The sequence below is a fragment of the Neophocaena asiaeorientalis genome, unplaced genomic scaffold (assembly GCF_003031525.2).
Source record: "Neophocaena asiaeorientalis asiaeorientalis breed wild unplaced genomic scaffold, Neophocaena_asiaeorientalis_V1.1 scaffold292, whole genome shotgun sequence".
In the NCBI taxonomy this organism is placed as follows: domain Eukaryota; kingdom Metazoa; phylum Chordata; class Mammalia; order Artiodactyla; family Phocoenidae; genus Neophocaena; species Neophocaena asiaeorientalis.
In genome coordinates this window covers 119,115-125,692 of record NW_020173241.1, presented here as the reverse complement: position 1 = coordinate 125,692, position 6,578 = coordinate 119,115, and positions in this window count along the sequence as shown.

Sequence of the window (6,578 nt, the reverse complement as noted above, 5' to 3'; positions counted from 1 at the left end):
AGGCCTGTGTTCCTAATAAAAAACAACAAAAAAATAAGTTTCAGTTGAGACTCCTTACAAAATTTTTCCTGTTGTGGTCCCTGCCTCCTGGTAGCTGGAAGTTTCCCTAACAAACTTTTCCCCATTATTTATTCCTGTGAGTCAGTTTTATTTAACCAAGGCAGAGTAATGTCTGAGAGCTAGTGAGCCCCGTTAAGGGGCTTGCTTACCTCAGATAAGGTATTTCGCAGTTATAAGGATCCCCAGACAGTTTCCCGTTGTGAGCGTATAGAGTGAGAAGAGAGAAAAAGGCCAAAATCTGAGCCCTGGGGAGCGCTTCAGGGACAGAGGAAAAGAGCCTGAGAAGGAATGATCAGAAGGAGAGGAGAACCAAGAGTGCGGTGTCAGAGTAAGCGAGAGAAGGGCTTAAATGAGGGAAAGGCTGACAGTGACAAATGCTGGGAAAGAGTCAGGTAGGGTTGGTCCTGAAAAGTGTCAAGGGGATTTTGTGTTCTGACAAACATTCGATGGATAAAAGAGAAAGTCAGAAATCAAATTTGGGAGGGCATGGTTGGACTGTTGCGGGCATAAATCCAATAGCATGTGGGTTTGTACCTTGTTAGGTGAAAGGAGGGCACTGTCATTTCATGACCTAATACTGTAGAAAACTTGTGCCACCTACTCTGGATAAATTGAATTGTTATGGAGATTGTACCCCATGTTAAGAAGTGAAGAAGTGAAGTTGAAAAGATAATTGGAGAATTGGAAGTGAAAATTCTTTATGCTGTAGAATGAAACAGACGTTATTCTTCTCACCTGGAATAGCCACCATTTATGCATCTACAATTTTAAATCTTACCCATCCTTTGAGGTCTGTCTCTAAGATGCTATCTCTGACTACATCAGTTCCCACCTATCTCCCTGCTGTTGACTACTCTGGTTAGAGATGAGGTCCTTAGTCAGTTGGCCAAGGCACACTGGTGTGCCTGGAACCACCAAAATATGATGACCAATTTTGTCCATAGTGTGAAATGTATTGGTTCTACAATTGATTACGCCTACTATTTCAGGGACATCTATCAGTTGGAATGTTTAGCTGAGTAGACTGGGCCATCTTGCGAGGTAAAGTGGGACTCAGCTTGAGGCATATAGAGGCATAAATTAAGCTGGCAGCAAAGAAAAGTTCCCCTTTTTTGCAGGCACATGAAAGATCTTTGTCTTGTGAAGCTAGAAGAGAATGTGGTCAGGACAGTGTACAGTTTTGTTCAAACAGCAATATAAACTTAAAAGACAGCCAAGTGGAAAGGCCCCCTACAGAGGGATTTATAGACATCACAAAACAATGTTACACAGTAGTGCAGTCTGCTTTGTAGTTGCTGCTATCTTATTTTAGTGTCATTTTGAATATTTAAGTTTGTCTGCCACTTAAATATTAAGCCCTAATATTTGAAAGTGTGTCATGATCAGGAGGAGGTCAACATGTATGGTGTTCCTATTTACTCTCTGTGGCTTATGAGCTTTGACTGGAGGCAAGGACCTAATTTATATTATCTTTGGTATCTCAGTGGCTACAACCCAGTACATATTTGTAGGTTGTTTATGGAAGCTGCTTTTGGCTGTTTTGCTCAGTTGGGTTAAGTTGGACTAAATCAAAGGTTGAAATTTACTCCCAGAATCCCTGGGCCAGTTGGCTTAATAATCTTACCTGACACCTTAACCCTTTCTAATAAGTCAGTTACCTGGAAAATGAACACCTTGTGTCAGAGGACTTAATAAAAAGTCTGTCTAAATTTCTCAGAATCCACTATTAACACCAGAAAAACTGTCTAATCTGGTAGCTTCATCTCAACACAGAACAAGTATGTTGCAACATAAGTCAGAAAGAGAAAGACAAATACCGTATGCTAACACATATATATGGAATTTAAGAAAAAAAATGTCATGAAGAACCTAGGAGTAAGACAGGAATAAAGACACAGACCTACTGGAGAACGGACTTGAGGATATGGGGAGGGGGAAGGGTGACCTGTGACAGGGCACGAGAGAGGCATGGACATATATACACTAACAAACGTAAAGTAGATAGCTAATGGGAAGCAGCCGCATGGCACAGGGATATCAGGCTCAGTGCTTTGTGACCGCCTGGAGGGGTGGGATAGGGAGGGTGGGAGGGAGGGAGACGCAAGAGGGAAGAGATATGGGAACATATGTATATGTATAACTGATTCACTTTGTTATAAAGCGGAAACTAACACACCATTGTAAAGCAATTATACCCCAATAAAGATGTTTTAAAAAAAAGAATAAAATTACAAAAAGTGACATTAGCAACCATTCTAGAAGAAGCACACAGCCTCTGTAGAAGTACAAGTAAATTCGCTCTTTTTCCTTAAAGGACCATTCAAGTGCTTTTTGTTCATTTTTACAGTAATGAAAGAGAGTGCCCTTCAGTCAATTTTCAGGACCTGGTACAAATTATTATATTTTCTCCCTTTAAATGTCAAGGTCAAAAAGTGGAGGGCTCCCCCGCCACCCAGAGCCAAGCGCCTGGGCCAAGAGTGGGAGCTCCTGGCGCGCGCAGGACCTCGTGCCCAGAGGTTCCGACGACCCACGAACCGTCCCACACCCCGATGCCAACGGTCGCCTCAGCGCCGTAAGCTTCGCGTCTACAGACTTCGGGGCCGCCCAGAAGCCAAAGCCCGTCGAAGGTCCGACCCCGCTGACCCGCGAGCATGGGCAGCTACCTGAGCATGTACCTGGGCACGGTCAAGGCCACGCAGCCAGCCCACGCCCGGCAGCGCCGGTCCCCATGGACCGGGCCCGCCCGCGGCACCTGCCTCCCGATGGGCCGGGAAGAGTGCCAAATCCTGTGCTACCACCGCCGCCGCCAGGATCGCGGGCTCTGGTTCCGCAGCAGGCGGCCGCTCCACGCCGCCTTGCGCACCTGGAAGTACTACCCGGTCTGCGGGTCCTCGGCGCCCCAGGGCTGGAGGCGCCTTCCCAGCGGGCCGCCCCTCCGCACCTCCTCGGGGCTGGGGTTTTCCGGCCATGGCAATGGTTTCACGATGAGGTCCCAGTGGAACGCCCGCCTCTCCTGCCACACGCAGAGCCTGGTGGACATCCGTACCGCCCCCGTTGAAAGCCTAAGCAGCTTGTCCACGTGTCCGCCCAGCCAGGAGTCCCCGGACCCCTGTGCCAAGGAGACCGCGCTGAGGGCCCTCAGCCGATGTGAGGAAGGACAAAGGCGGCTCGACGGGCCTCTCAGGTCTGAGAGCCCCGAGCCCAGGCTGTCGGCCTTCCGGCCCGTGATGAGGAATGGAGTGGTCCCTGTCTTTGTGCCCAGGCCGGGGCCTCTGAGAAGAAGCATCTGCTCCCGGTGCAAGCGCCTCCGAGAACAGGACACTGAGCCCCGGCCTGACCAGCAGCCCTGCCCGAGCCTTCCCTGTCTTCCTCCCACCCTGCTGTGAGGCCCCTGGTTTAAAGGTTGTTCTTATTTTAAATAATACTAAAATAGCTTCATTATCCTAAGGAAAAAAAAAAAGTTTCTCAGAATACTACTTTCATCCAAATCACTGTTCAAGAATACATGTTTTTTAATACTTAAAAAAAAAAAGAACAAGTATGTCTAAGAAAACCTTAAGTTAAACCATATATAAAGAAAATCTTAGCTTTGAAGAACAACCAGAGGAATATTCTTATCATATATTCTAGCACAGATATTCTGCAAGTTTAACTTCAGACATAGGAAACAGTCATCTCTGAAAGCAGAGTTCCAGAGTAAAAGTCTAAATTGTTGTGTAAATTACGTTTAACAAAAGATTGTCAGCTATATGGAGAAACCTTTACAAAGGTATAAACCTTTATGGGTTTATAACTTCTAAGTTGCTATTACTGATAATTACCAATCTGTATTTAATTAGATTTTTTGTGTGCTTTTAGCTATCAATTAAATACTCATTATGTGCTAACTACTTTGTATACATGATCTCATTTAATAATCTAAACAACTCTGTAAAGTGATCATTGGTTACTTGCTTGCAGTCAAGTTATCAAGTACCAGAACCAAGATTCAATCTCAGGACTTACCTGCTCCAAAGCTCTTGTGTTTAACCCATTCTACTGGCTGCTTCAACTCGTACAGCAGTACAAAGCAACTTACTTTACTTAGTCATTAGGGAAACCGGGCTGAGTTCATCTTTCAGCAAGATCAAAGGAGTTTGTCTTAAAAAAAGCACTTTTCAAGGTGATATATCATCAAGGGCTCCTCATGATGAAACAATGACTCAGTTTATCGCCAGCACATCAAGGTCATTAAAGGTCCCAGGGTGCCTTATTCACTGTTCAACAGCAAGTCACTAAGGGTCTCCCATGCATCCCATGCTGCCTAAGATGGATAACATCCCAGGTTTCTCCAATATTTCCTGAGACTGGTTGTGAGGAGATTCACACAGCACACCATGTAGCAGGATCCAATCATCAAACAGTGCCAGAAACATTCCCTGATACACAGTGCACTTTGCAGTGTATCAAAGGTGGGGAGTGGAGGGGTGCCAGGAGTGATTTAATTCAGAGGTTCTGTTGGGAATAGGATAAGCTGATCTTTCCAATCTCCCTGTCAATTTTCACTACCTCTAATGAAAGGGCTTTGGAACTAGGTTAATAAATGAGTTTCTCAACACCTGCTACCAATAGTCTCAACTATCAACCATCCAGTGAAACCACTGAAGGGAAAATATATTTGCCTAAGTAAATAAGTTCTAAATTTCCTATGAATATTGTAGAATCCTACATAAGCATATGAAAATATGTAATATATATTTGTCTCCAAATCTTCTGGGGTTACCTTTTATTTTAATGTATAAATATCAAGTTCCTAATTCATGTAATTGTAGGAAGTACAGTATCCTTCAGACTATTCTGATGACTTCTATAGAGGTATTAACTTCTGTGGTGGCTTCCTGTCACCTCTCACTCTAAATTCCCATTCCTGGCTCTATCCCTCAGTTCCCTTATACCATCTCATCTGCAGTTGCTGTTCTTACTTCATAACATTTTTGTACCAAGTATTGACACAGACTTCTTCACCTTGATTCTCCAAAGACTATGTAGCTTTTATGAGGAATAGGCTTAAAATTTTGAGAATACCAGAGGGTGGGTACAGCACAGAAACAAAAAGAACTTAAATTTTGTATCAGAATCCACAATTCTGAAGGTCCCAATCATTTCTTATCACAGATAATTTCTTACTGGCTTTCATCTCCTTAGGACTCAACTAGGGGAATGGATATAAGTAAAATGGATATATACTACACATTAGTTAAAAGCAATGAACAGGGCTTCCCTGGTGGCGCAGTGGTTGAGAGTCCGCCTGCCGATGCAGGGGACGCGGGTTCGTGCCCCGGTCCGGGAAGATCCCACATGCTGCGGAGCGGCTGGGCCCGTGAGCCATGGCCGCTGAGCCTGCGCGTCTGGAGCCTGTGCTCCGCAACGGGAGAGGCCACAACAGTGAGAGGCCCAAGTACCGCAAAAACAAAACAAACAAACAAAAAAAAATAAAAATAAACAATGAACAATTTTGCTAAATTTATGCTAAATTTACATATAGCAATATAAATAGACCTAAAAACTTAATGCTGAATGAAGAAGAAAATGAGATTTATAAAACAATATCATTTAGGCAGATATTTAAAAACTGCAACTGCACCACATGTTTTCGAGGATACGTATATACTTAAATAAAGGTTTGAGAGTAGATTGGAAGGACAGTATATTAAATACACTAGAGATGTGCTTCTCAGAGTTCTGAACTTTAGCATAGGAGACCATTTAGGCTATGCACTCAGTTTACTTTGTAGCTTTGTTGCCCTGGGTCTAATTTTCAACACAGTCTTCCCTGTGGCTACAGGAGACAACTGACTCAATAGTGAGCAGTTGACAGATGGCTGACCTGATCTTCTCAGTTTCCTTTTTCAGAGCTTTTAAAACAACTGACCAAAGGCAAACAACTCAATAACTCTTACAACTGCAATTGTCCCCATACTATTCAAGTACCTCCAGCTATTGCATAAGCCAATGTTTCACCTCCATCTGAACCTCATCCCAGTTCACCACCAGTGAGAGTTTTTTCCTGGACCCAAAGGGCTATGTTCTTTATTCTGTTTCACTACCTTCTCTCTCTTAGAAGCAATGATAAGGGACATCCTTGCTTTATTCCTGTTTGTAAAGGGAATACTTCCAAAGTTTTAGTTAGGTTTCATGTTGTAACTTTTCTTCTCAATTTATTGTGGAAATAGGTCCATACAAATAAATACTTATATATAACCAATCCTCATTATTGGTGGATTCAGCTACTCATTAAAATTTATTTGTAACCCCCCAAATCAATACTCATAGTGCCTTCATGCTCATTCATGGGCGTGAGCAGAGGAGCAAAAAATTTCTCAACGTGTATATTCCCAGCTGAAGTCAAGCAAGGCAATGCTCTGCCTTCTTTTCCAGTTCTCATATTGTAAAGAAGTGCCTTTTTCACAGTCTATTTAATAGTACATTTTTGTGCTTTTTCTTGGTGACTTCACTGTTTAAAATGGCCCCTAAGTGTA